Here is a 13,626-nt window from a genome sequence, read left to right as displayed (position 1 = left end):
TTGCCATTTTAACCTCTTCCAAGTATACAATTCAGTGGTATACTTGGAACACCACAGTGTTGTGCTACCGTCACCACCGCAAATTTCTCTTTCCAATTCCGTTTGTTTGAATTGGGATTCAAACAAGGTCCACAGGCTGATGTGCCCCTAGGTTCCCAGGTAGCGTGTCTGTCTGTCTGTCTGTCTCTCTCCCTGTCGGTCTCAGTCCACCTGGGTTGGGTCGGGAAACAGCCACCACGAGTAGTGGGGAAGTAAACCACACAGGTGAGTGGGCCGAGCTGGAGGAGGAAAAGTCTGGAAGGCTGAAGCCAGGGGGTCTCACGTGGTGTTGCAGAACCCCAGAGGGGCGCAGAAGCTGGGGAGGCCGAGACAGCCGCCCCCTTCTCTTCTAGGTTCCTCTGACTTCCAGCTTCCCGCTGCTCCCCAGGGCTTCTCTCTCCCTCTGACTTTCATTCTGCTTAAAAGGACGCCAGGCATCCAGATTAAACCGATTCCGCAGGGCCACACCATAACTGGAGGGGCATCTTGGAGAGATCCTACTGACAGTGGGTCCACCCCCACCAGGACGCAGGCCAGGACCAAGGACATGGCCAAACTAGGGGGCACAGCCCAGTCCACCACAGACCCCCTACCAATTTGGATGCAGACGCTTCCCTTGAACGATGCTTAGCTGTTTCTTTCCCTTGTTTTAAATGCAATTTTATTGAGATATATTTACATACCGTACAATCATCCAAAGTGTACAGTTGTCCACAGTGTCATCAAAGAGTTGTGCATTCATCACCACAAGCAATTTTTGAACATTTTTATTGCTCCAAAAAATAAAAATAAGAATAAAAATAAAAGTAAAAAAGAACACCCCAAAATCCAATACCCGTCCCCCCATTATTCATTTACTTTTTGTCCTCATTTTTTTAATCATTTGTCCATACACTGGGTAAAGGGAGTGTGAGCCACAAGGTTTTCACAATCATGCAGTCACACTGTGTAAGCTACATAGTTATGCAATCGTCTTCAAGAATCAAGGATACTGGATTGCAGTTCAGTAGTTTCAGGTATTTCCTTCTAGCTATTCTGATACACTGAAAACTAAGGAGGGATAACTATATAATGCATAAGAGTTACTCCAGAATGACCTCTTGATCCCATCTGAAATCTCTCAGCCACTGAAACTTTATTTTGTTTCATTTCTCTTCTCACTTTTGGTCAACAAGGCTTTCTCAATCCCATGGTGCCAGATCCAGTCTATCCCCAGGAGTCACATCCCACACTGCCAGGAAGATCCACACCCCTGGGAGTCATTGCCACATAGTGGGGTAGGCAGTGAGTTTACCTGCCAAGTGGGGTTAGAGAGAGAGGCCACATCTGAGCAACAAAAGAGGTTCTCTGTGGGTGACTCTCAGGCACAATTATAAGTAGGCTTAGTCTCTTCTTTGTAGTAACAAGCTTCATGAAGGCAAGCCCCAAGATCAAGGGCTCAGCCTACAAAACTGGTAGTCCCCAGTGCTTGTGAGAATATCAGGAATTCCCCAGATGGGGAAGTTTAACATTTCCACATTTTTCCCCAGTCCCTCAAGGGAGAATTGCAAATACTTTTTATTCTCTGCCCAAATTACTCTGGGATGATGATACTTAGCTTTTGAATGAAGAAAATAATAAAATCCTCCACCTAACATAACCCAGCTGTTCCTCCTACAACCTAAACCACCATCCACAGATCTAATCCTTCCTCCAAAAGAGGAAGTGATCCAAAAAAAATCAACCTGCCACTGGGTGCTGGCTTCTCCCCTTGGAGGTGCTGGTCTCTGCTGCTGGCAGCAAAGAGAATAGCTGGGGAAGAGGCTGACGGACATCCTCAGGATGGGCCATCTTGTTCATCTGATTACCGAGAACCTCTTCTAGGAGGTTGTCCTTTGGTGAGTCCTCATATGGGACACTAACATCTCCCTGCAGGCCATATCTCTGAACATCTTATCTTCTAGAAAAAAGGAACAACCAGGTGCACTCATTGGCACTTTAGGATCACCCCTTCCTGGGGCTGTAGAATTCCAGCTGTCTACTTGCAGGTGAGGCCAGTATATCGGGCAGAGCCATAGCTAAAGCAGGCCTGAAGTTTCTCTTCCTCGGTCAACTGGTCATAAGGAACTCCCCACAAGATCATTTATGTGGACCGGGGGAGAGGAGCTACCTCCGCGAAGGGAATGCCACAGGAATCTGAGTTATTTGCTTGTACAGCTGTGCCTTCAGGACCTGCTCAAGCCTGATCTCATATATCCTACTTCCACCCGATAATGGAATGCTGTAGTACACGTGTAACTTTATGGCTTGTTGGGCTAGTTAACATCTAGTTCTAGATGGGCAGCTCAGATCACATGGTAACTTTATGACTCATGGCCAAACATTTCATCTCTACTAGCCTCCAGCAGCCAGTCAGAAGCTGTGTTTGCAAAAGAAGAATAGTTATCTTCAGAAAAGTACATGACTTAACTCCAAAATCTTGATGTTCTGGGCTGCAAAATGCCTACAGGCACCTGTCAAAGGCTTCCTAAAGAATCCCTACTTGCCCCAGATGCTTAAAAAAGCATTGGATCTGTTGGGCCACATGGTCCAGGTAACAGAGCAGGTTGCACTGCAGCCTGGAGGTATCACAGAATCTTCTCTTGTTCTGGGCTCTACTCAAAACTGGCAGCCTTACCAGTTCCTCAGGAAATCAGCTGGAAGAACACACAGAAATGAGGTGGATATTGCATCCAAAATCGCAACAGGCCCATTAGAATTGGGCTTCTTTCTTACAAGTAGGAGGTGGCAGGTACAGCAACTCATCCTTCACCTTGGGGAATATCGCCACCTGTCCAAATCACTGGACCCCTAGCAATTTCACTGAGATGTGAGACCCTACATTTTGTAGGGCTCATTTCCCACCCTCTTACCAAGATTTCTAGGGTGTTGACTGCTTCTTACCCACCAAGTCCAGTCTGCACCATGTTGTCAATCTAGTGGACCAGCTTGTTGTCCTGCGGCATTGTGAGATGATCAGAGTCCCTGAGAGTTAGATTGTGACAAAGGAGTAGAGGGTTGATAGGCCAAAGGTAGGGTGTTGTCCTAGCTTTCTGGATGCTAAAACAAATACCATAGAACGGGTTGGTCTAAGCAATGGGGACTTACTGGCTCACAGTTTTGAGGCTAGGAGCTGTCCCAAATCAAGACAATGCGTTCTCCCCAAAGTCTGAGGTGTTCTGGGGCTGGCTGCTGGTGATCCTTGGAGTTCTGTGGTTTTTCCATCACATGGCAACATCCTCTCCTTTCTCTTATGGGTCCTGTGAACTTCTGGCTCTAGCTTCTCCCAATGGCTTTCCCTCGTGTCCAATTTCCTTTGCTTATAAGGACATCCACCCTATTGGATTAAGGCCCATTCTCATTCAGCCAAGAGGGACACTTTGAAGTATGCACAGGAGCTGAGAGAGGAGCTGTAGATGAGAGACAGTTGGAAGATGGCTGTTGAAAGCAGACTTTTTTTTAAATTTAATAAATTTTATTTTGAAATAAATTCAATCTTATAGGAACAGTTGCAAAAACAGTACAAACCCCATACATAGAACTCCATCATACCCCGACCTCCCTCCCCCGATACCCGGATCCACCACCTTTAACATCCTGTCACACCACCATTTCTTTCTTTCCCTCCCTCTCTCCCTCCCTCCGTCCCCCCCTATCTATCATCCATCACCTATTGCTCTGTCCTCTGAACATATGAGAGCAAGCTGCACATATCTTTGAACAAACAATATAATTCACATATACCTTTCCCATGGACAAGAACATTCTTTTATGCAATCTCATTAAGCGCAGCTAAGAAGTTCAAGAAATTCACCATTGATATAAAGCTTACATTCTATATTTCCTTTTTTTTTTTCTTGTGTCCCATCTGTGTCCCTTTGAGCCTCCTCTCCTCCATCCTCAGATCCCATCCAGGATCATCCTTGGCATTTAATTGTCATCTATTTAGACTGTCTTTTTTTTTTTTTTTTTTTAACAATTGTGGAAACATATATATAGCCTAAATCTTCCCATTCCACCCTCTCCCTAGCATTCCATTAGTGGGATGAATCACATTTAGAATGTTGCAATGCTATCACCTTCCCACCATCCGTGTTTAGAAGTTTCCCTTCACCCCAAACAGAAACCCTAGTCTCATTTCTTAACTCCCCATTGCCCCTTCCCCCACTTCTCAGAATCCCTACTCTACTTTTCATCTCTATGGTCATATTCTCTGATACTTTCTTTGTGTTTACTGTGGGGCTTAAATTTAACATCTTAAATCTATAACAATCTTGTTTTTCTTTGATACCAACTTAACTTAAATATGACACATAAACTATGTTCCTATACTCCATCATTCCCCCACCTTTATGTAGTTTTTGTCTAAAATTATTTATTTTACATTGAGTCCAAAACCACTGATTTATCGTTATATTTTATGTATTTTAGATCCTGTAGGAAGTAAATAGTGGAGTTTTAAATCAAAAATACAGTAGTATTGTTATTTATATTTACCATGTAAACTTTACTAGAAATCTTTATTTCTTCATGTAGTTTCAGTCAATTGTTTAGTGTCCCTTCCTTTCAGCCTGCTCAACTCCTTTTAGTGTTTCTTATAGGACTGATTACTGGTGATGAAGTCCCTCAGCTTTTGATTATCTGGGAATGTTTTTATCTCCCCCTCATTTTTATCCTCCAGGTGTTTGTGAATTCTCCAAGTCTCTGATTGTTACTGACTTCTATTTGTATTCCATTGTGGTCAGAGAATGTGCTTTGAACAAATTCTTTTTTTTTTTTATTGAGGCTTGTTTTTATGTCCCAGCTTACAGTCCATTCTGGAGAAAGATCCGTGACCACTAGAGAAGAATGTGTGTCCCAGTGACCTGGATGTAATATTCTATATATGTCTGTTAAAATTTTCTATATCTCTCTCTCCTTTCTTTGTTTCTCTGTCGGTAGGGCTCCCTTTAGTATATGAAGTAGGGCAGGTCTTTTATTAGCAAAATCTCTCAGCATTTGTTTGTGAAAAATTTAAGCTGTCCCTCAAAGTTGAAGGAGAGTTTTGCTGGATAAAGCATTCTTGGTTGGAAATTTTTCTCTCTCAGAATTTTAAATATGTCATGCCATTGCCTTCTTGCCTCCTGAGTAGTAACTACTTAGTCTTATGTTGTTTCCTTTGTATGTGGTGAATTCCTTTTCTCTTGCTGCTTTCAGAACTTGCTCCTTCTCTTCAGTATTTGAGAGTCTGATCAGAATATGTCTTGGAGTGGGTTTATTTGGATTTATAATATTTGGAGTTCGCTGGGCATTTATGCTTTGTGTATTTATATTGTGTAGAAGGTTTGGGAAGTTTTCCCCAACAATTTCTTTGAATACTCTTTCTAGACCTTTACCCTTCTCTTCCCCTTCTGGGACACCAATGAGTCTTAAATTTGAATGTTTTATTTTATCTATCGTATCCCTGAGATCCATTTCAATTTTTTTGATTTTTTTCCCCGTTCTTTCTTTTGTTCTTCCATTTTCTGTTCTGTGGTCCTCAAGGAGGCTGAGTTGTTGTTCAACTTCTTCTACTCTTGTATTATGAGTATCCAGAGTCTTTTTAATTTGGCCAACAGTTTCTTTTATTTCCATGAGATCTTCTATTTTTTTATTTACTCTTGCGATATCTTCTTTATGGTCTTCTAGGGTCTTCTTTATGTCTTTTATATCCTGTGCCATGCTCTTCTTCATGTCCTTTATATCCTGTGCCACGGTCTCGTTGCCTGTCTGTAGTTCTTTGATTAATTGCACCAAGTACTGTTTGTCTTCTGATCTTTTGATTTGGGTGTTTAGGTTTGGGTTCTCCATATCATCTGGTTTTATCATAAGCTTTAAGATTTTCTGTTGTTTTTGGCCTCTTGGCATTTGCTTTACTTGATCTTTAATTTGTCAGAATTGCAGCTTGGTGGCGTACACTCTCTCCAACCAACCAGCAGATGACATCCATGAGTCACCAAATCCCCTCAAGTCAGCTCTCCCCAACCCTGTCTTCGTGGTGTGTGGGGATCTGACCCCCGTGGGGTCCACTCGGTGCACTTAATTTGGGTGTGCTGTTGGTGCCGTCTGCCCCAAATGAGGGGCGTGTGTCTGAGCGGTTAGGGAGGAAGGGCAGCTTTAATAATCAAACCTCCCAGGTGTTCCCGGAGATTTAAGGCTGTTCTCTGCCACTTACCCAAAAGTCCTTGGTATTGGCGTAGGTTCTCTGGGATTTCCAAGTGGTTCCCCTTTCCCTGCTGTGCTCTTCCAGGACCTCTGCTGAGGGAGGGAGGGCCGTGCCACATCACAAGTGCACACCAGGCTCCAGGGAAGCCTGGAACACCGGGCTGTGCAGGGGTGTTCCCAGCCCGCTTCAAAGATGGTTGAATGGGACATGTTAACTTCCCCCTTCTGCACAGCTGTGGCCTCCCAGCTCCGGGACAATCAGCTGTGGGGGTATTCAAGGCCACTGTCCACGGCCGATAGTGTGGCGTGTGAGTGGTGCTGTGGGAAAGACTCCCTGTTACACTGGGTTTCTTGGCGCGGCTCTGTGCTGTGGGTTCGGCCTGGGGCAGGAGTGCCCCCACCCGCTGAGGAGATGGCTGCAAGTTGTGCATTTTTTTCTCCTATAATTCTTGACTGGTGTGAGGAGGTGTGGCCATGTTCCCCCAGGCTCTGGGGTCTGGTTCTGAATGGAAAGGGCCCCACCCCTTTCCTCTTAGAGAAAATAGACCCCCTAGGGGGAGGTCATTAGCATTTCAATGGTCTCTCTCTCTGCTTGTGCTATCTCCACCCTTCTCTGAGTCACAGCACTGGGAACTGAAAATGGCTGGGGCTTTCTCCATTGAGCCAAAAAAGAAATGGATAGTCCCCTTCAGACCTAGTCCAAGGTGACCCTCCAGCTCTCCAAGGTCAGTCATCACCCAAAGCCTCTATTTTTTAGGGATTCATACCCGTAGTGAGCAGTTCACACTCCCTACTTAAAACCCCAGTTGGAGCTCAGCTGAGCTATATTCGCTTGCTGGGAGAGAGCTTCTCTCTGGCACCACGAGGCTTTGCAGCTCAGGCTATGGGGGAGGGGGTCTCGCGACTTGGATCCGCAGGTTTTACTTACAGATTTTATGCTGTGTTCTCGGGCATCCCTCCCAATTCAGGCTGGTGTATGATAAGTGGATGGTCTCGTTTGCCCCCCTCCCCACAGTTATTCTGGATCCTTCATTAGTTGTTTCTGTTTTTTTTCAGTTGTTCCAGGGGGACTACTTAGCTTCCACTCCTCTCTATGCCGCCATCTTCCCACAATCCTCTGAAAGCAGACTTTTGCTCTGGGGAAGCTAAGGGAGGAAAAACGCCCCAAGAGCAACTAAGAGTGACATTTTTGAGGAGCTGCAACCTAGAGAGGAACGTCCTGGGAGAAAGCCATTTTGAAACCGGAACTTAGAGCAGACACCAGCCACGTGTCTTCCCAGCTAACAGAGGTTTTCCAGACACCATTGGCCATCCTCCAGTGAAGGTACCCGATTGTTGATGCCTTACCTTGGACACTTTATGGCCTTAAGACTGTAACTTTGTAACCAAATAAACCCCTTTTATAAAAGCCAATCCATTTCTGGTGTTTTGCATTCTGGCAGGGGAAGATTCTGGAAGAATTGTGAGGAGGTTGATGGAAAAGGTCTAGACCTTTTCTAGACTGCTTTGAAGTGACTGTGAAGATATGGGCTCTAAAGATACTTCTGATGAGGCCTTGTGCAGAAATGATGTATGTGTTATTGCAAACTGGAAGGAAGGAGATCCTTGTTTTAAAGTGGCAGAGTATTTGGCAAAATTGAGTCCTGGTGTTGGATGGAAGGCAGAATTTGAAAGCAACAACCTGGAATATTTATCTGATGAGATCTTCAAGCAAAATATACAAGAAGTAGCCTGGCAGCTTGTAGTAAAATGTGAGAGGACAGAGATAAGCTGAGAAATGAACTGTTGGGTACAGACAAACCAGAAATTGATGGTTTGGAAAATTCCTGGCTTCCAAAAAGTGAGACCCCAGAAACTACAACCCAATGTGAGGATTTAACCAAAGATGGAACTCAACCATCATTCCAGTAAAAGCCAGGATTGGAGATGGAGTTATCCAGAATTTGTGGAAACTCCTGTTGTCTAATGGCTTTGACCTCTGTGTGCTTCATGTGAAGCCAACAGAATTTTTGTGAGATCTTTAAAGACAGAGCCGCTGCCGGTCTGGACTGGAGGGGACAAACAAGGAACAAATTGAAGGAAAAATTACCTCAAAGACAGAGCCATGGAGGTTGAGGTCTGGAGTCAAGAGGTCTCAGGCTGGGAGAACAGAGTGGCCCACATGCGTGGAAAGGGTGAGTTTGCCCTGGAGATTGAGGGCAGGCCCTCCGCCTCGATGCTCAGGAAGAGTTCTGCCATCCCAGGACCCAAAGAGGATGGAGCACATTCCCAGGAAATTGGGGAGAGCCTGGCTGCCACCACACTGTTCTGAAGGGGTTGAGCATGTGCCCCGGAGATGGAAGAGAATCCGGGTGCTGCCCGATGTTTGAGGAGGGTGGGGCCGAGAAGGTGGTCTCCCCAATGGGTGGATATGTTGAAGCAGTCACCCCAGCATATGGAGAGAAAAGGGCTGCCACATAGGCACTTGCAAAGTGTGGGAAAGCAGCTCTCTCAAGCCCCAAGGATACAAAGTTGTTCTATTAATGACTCTCGGACTTTGAAATCTAATGGAATTTGTCCTGCAGATTTTAGGAACTGTTTTGGTCCTGTTAACCCTATTTTCCTTTCAGTTTCTCCTTATGGCAATGGGAATGTTTACCCTATGACCGTCCCTCCTTTGTATATTGGCAGTAGATAACTTGTTCTAAGTTTCACAGATCCACAGCTAGAGGGGAATTATGCCTTAGGAAAAAACATGCCTGTAACTGATTTAATGGGATCTTATACTAAACTATTGTTATTGAAATGATTTAAGTTTTTGTGGTATTGTGATGGGATGAACGTATTTTGTATATGGAAAGATCATGTCATTTTGGGATCCAGGGGTGGAATGTGCTAGTTTGGATGTATTATGTCCCCCAAAATACCATTATCTTTGATGCAGTCTTGTGTGGGCAGGAAATGTATTGGTGTTGATTGGATTGGAGACTTTTGATTGGATGTTTCCGTGGAGATGTGATCACTCAACTGTGGGTGAGATCTTTCATTGGATAATTACCACGGAGGAGTGGCCCTGCCTATTCAGCGTGCGCCTTGATTAGTTCACTGGAGCACTATATAAGCTCAGACAGAAGGAGCGAGCTTGCTACAGCCAAGAGGGACTCTTTGAAGATTGCACAGGAGCTGAGAGAGGAACTGTAGTTTACAGAGACATTTTGGAGATAGCCTTTGAAAGCAGGCTTTTGCTCTGGAGACGCTGAGAGGACAAATGCCCAAGAGCAAATGAGAGTGACGTTTTGAAGAGGAGCTGTGGCCTAGAGAGGAACATTCTGGGAGAAAGCCATTTTGAAATGCAACCTGGGATCAGCAGACACCAGCCACATGCCTTCCCAGCTAAAAGAGGTTTTCTGGACGCCATTGGCCATCCTCCAGTGAAGGTACCCAATTGTTGATGCCTTACCTTGGACACTTTATGGCCTTAAGACTGTAACTGTGTAACCAGATAAACCCCCTTTATAAAAGCCAATCCATCTCTGGTGTTTTGCAATCTGGCAGCATTAGCAAACTAGAACAGGCAACCCTTAACTAATAACATCTTCGAAAGTCCTGCTTACACATGGGTTCACACTCCCAGGACCAGGGATTGACACCTGAACTCACCTTTTGTGGGGGACATGATTCCATCCCCAGCAGGTGGTGAAAGCATACTGCTGTCACGACTAGGTGAAAACAAACTTCTCCCGGTTCTTATGGTTGTTTGCTTGTTTGTTAATGATGGGTATAGAGAAAGGAGAATTTGCCAGCTATTGGGAGCTATGTTGATTTGCTCCAGGAAAGATACAACATCTGTAAGAGTATATGAAATTGGAGTCACGATTTTATTAAGTTTACAATATTGCTTTTGTTTTTCTATTCTGATGCAGGGAGGTGGTTCTGATGGTTCCTGCTTAGCATTGTCTCCCATAGTAGCCCTCACTCTACCATCAGAGGACCAACATGAGGAGCTTCTGACTGCTGAGAATGTCTCTCCCACTCTGTTTCCTGAATTAGAGAAGTAACTACAGGGTGGGTTCGAGGACCAACTGAGGCTGCTGTGAGATGGATCTGAGCCCAAACTCCATTCATCGCATGACCTCCCTAAGGAACTACTCTGACTAGGGGACCCCAGGGGTAATTTGGGTCTCCCAGAATTAACTTCAGCTCAGATCCAGTGCCCTGTAATCCTCCCAAATCTGGGCATTTCATTTTCCTCAACTACACTTCCCAGATACACGGCCACAGGTCTCTTCGGGGAAGGCTAGGAGGAAATCTTTACATTATTAATTTGAGGGGCTATGGATAAAATCTGGGTATTGGGTGAGGGGCCTCAAGTCTCTACCACGGTGACTCAAGTCAGGTCTGTATTAATCAAAGCTAGAGCTTTTCGCTTACTCAATGCAAGTAAAAGCTTACCAGGCTGCTCATCTATTAGACTGAACATTGGTAAATTGTAGTTTTTCAGGTGAAAACAGCAGTTGAACACCAGCAATTTTATAGGGTTAAACTGAATATCTTAGCCCTGGGTACATTATGATCAATTAGCTACTGCAAAAGTTCTCTGTGGGTCAAGCCATTCCGATGATGTCTCTGGCTCTTTCTTTGATAAACATGCCACCTTGTATCTGTGGTTAAGTGCTGTCAAGGACAGCGTGTCCCACTGACATTCCTGCCAGCAGAGATCAGCCACTAGGAAGACTTTCGGGCATGCTGATGTGCCCCATGCCAGTGTATTTCTTAAAACAAAGGGCCCTGCCAGGGGCATAGATGAGGTTGGGCAAGTAGGTTATATACAATGATTCCAGTCCAGTATTCCCATCTCCCTAAGGCATATCTTTCTCTGTAGCAGTGGTTCTTGACTGGGGCGATTTTGCCATCCAGGGGACTTTTAGCAATGTCTGGAGACACTTTGGGTTGTTACAACTAGAAGTGGGCCAGCGATGCTACCAAGCCCCTACAACAACTCCCCACAAAAAATAAACTATCTGGCCCAATAATTATCAATCAATAGTGCCAAAAAACTGCTCCATGTTATGCCAAGAAGTCCTAGAATCTCATCTTCACTTAAAATGAGCTACCACTGGGTGCAGGTTTTGATCAATGAGCAAACTGTTGGGGTCACTCCCAGGTATTTGAGTTCCATGTTGAATCTGTAATCTCCGGCACCCATATCAATGGATCAAGCCTGACCCAACATTACATTTCCTCCACCCTCATCTAATGTCCTTAAGATGTTATCCATTTCCAGACAGATTCCCCAGGTTTCTGCCCATATAAACTGGAAATATCTTTCAATTATTTTGTTGAGTAATTACATCTTCCTGGTTGTATTCTGTACTCACACTCCTGGGGCTTGCTGAGATCTGAGTTCAGTTATAGATCTAGAAATGAGAGGGGCTGTGTGGCTCTCGAGAAAGTGTCTATCTTAGCAGTGATTATTACAGTTTCTTCAGGCAGGAAGAGGCTAACTTCCTTATAAAGGAGAAAAAGGTTTGCTCTTCTGTGGAATTTGGAGGTTCCATGTCCCCAGCTTCATTGGTGGCTTTTCAAGTGGAATCCTTTGCAATTTCTTGGGTTCCACTCCTTCCCAGTCTATAACCTAACTTTAACAGAAGAGAACCTGTGTGGCTATGAATTCCAATTGTTGTTTAATTTAGCCACTCACAGAATCAAAGTTCAGTGTTTTTTTTTTTTTTTTTTTTTTTTTTCTGAAATCTTGACCCTGTGGCTACAAGAGATATGGGCTTCTCTTAGAGTGGTAAGAGAAGTTTCCGGGTACTTTAACCAGGTCTTGGACTGGGTTTTGAAAGACTTGAGCTCATGTTTTCCTTCCAAATTCTCCATGCAGCTATAAGAGGCCAACTGTGCCGGTTTGAGTGTATTGTGTTCCCCAAATGCCATTATCTTTGTGGTCTTGTGTGGGGCAAACGTTTTTGGTGCTGGTTGGATTTGCTTGGAATGTGCCCCATCCAGCTGTGGGAGATGATTCTGATGAGATGTTCCCATGGAGGTGTGGCCCCGTCCATTCAGGGTGGGCCCTGATTGGTGGAGCGATATAAATGAGCTGACTCAAAGAGAGGAAAAGAGAGTGCAGCTGGGAGTGATGTTTTGAAGAGAAACAAGCTTGCTAGAAAGGAAAGTCCTGGGAGAAAGCCGTTTTGAGGCCGGAGCTTTAGAGCAGATGCCAGCTGCCTTCCTAGCTAGCAGAGGTTTTCCGGATGCCATTGGCCATCCTCCGGTGAAAATACCCGATTGCTGAGGTGTTGCCTTGGATGCTTTGTGGCCTTAAGACTGTAACTGTGTAGTGAAATAAACCCCCATTTTATAAAAGCCTATCCATCTCTGGTGTTTTGCATTCTGCAGCATTAGCAAACTAGAACACCAACCAACTTCACAGTACATATATTCCTATACTCCTTATTTTCACCAGAATATTTTATTGCAGCAGCTACTTGTCATCCAAAGTTTTGCCTCCTATGCGCACTTGACTCCATGTGACCGATGGTGATAATTTAAGTAGCCGTGTTGACTACCTGCATGCCTGACTACCAGGGTCCCATTTACTACTGTCAATCAGGTAATAAATGCACTTAAATAAAACTAGGCCAAAGAACACATTTCAGATTCTCATCTTTAAGGTTTTGTTTCCCCAGAAACCACTTCTGTTTTAACAAAAGAAAACAAAACAAACAAACAAATAAAAAAACTGTATCATCTGGATTTGGACAGGAAAATAAAGCCACTACATGTTTTACAGAAATGATAATATAGAAATCAGGGTTTATATGATTGTAGGAGGAGCTGAGGGAGTGAAGGTCTGGGAAGCTGCAGTCAGAGGATGGGGAAACAGTCATTGTTAATTTCAACCAGAAGCTCTAGAGCAGGTAGGGAAGCTAGAGGTCATGGAGAAGTCCAGAGATTACCACATTTTGGCCAATCATGGGCAGGAAGAAGTCTCCAGAATTGTTGCCTTACTCCTCCATAGGGCAAAGCAGAAGCTCATGGAGAGATCCATGAAGCTGTTGCATCTGGTTGACATGACATCTAGAAAAGAATGATTTCTACTTTACTTTGCAAATACCTTATAAAATCTTCTGAATATTCTTCTCATTGGTGAACTTACCAGGAACCATGCAGAGAAGAGGACCCTGGGGCCCCATAGATGGGTGTGGTGGTGGTTCCAAGTTGATAACACTGTATCTCTTTTTTGGGTTTAGTGTATATTCTCATACTTAGAACCTTTGTGTTTTTGTTCTTATGGTCACCTTCACTCTAATACCTTGATATAATTCCCTTAGTCCCTTCATTCTTTGTATTTTGTCTATTGGATTCCTACTCTGAGCAGTGTGCTCTTTTAGTAGGTAGTTTTAA

The sequence above is a fragment of the Choloepus didactylus genome, chromosome 6 (genome assembly GCF_015220235.1).
Source record: "Choloepus didactylus isolate mChoDid1 chromosome 6, mChoDid1.pri, whole genome shotgun sequence".
Taxonomy (NCBI): domain Eukaryota; kingdom Metazoa; phylum Chordata; class Mammalia; order Pilosa; family Megalonychidae; genus Choloepus; species Choloepus didactylus.
The sequence above is the reverse complement of the archived record's forward strand: the minus strand, read 5'-3'. Positions refer to the sequence as shown.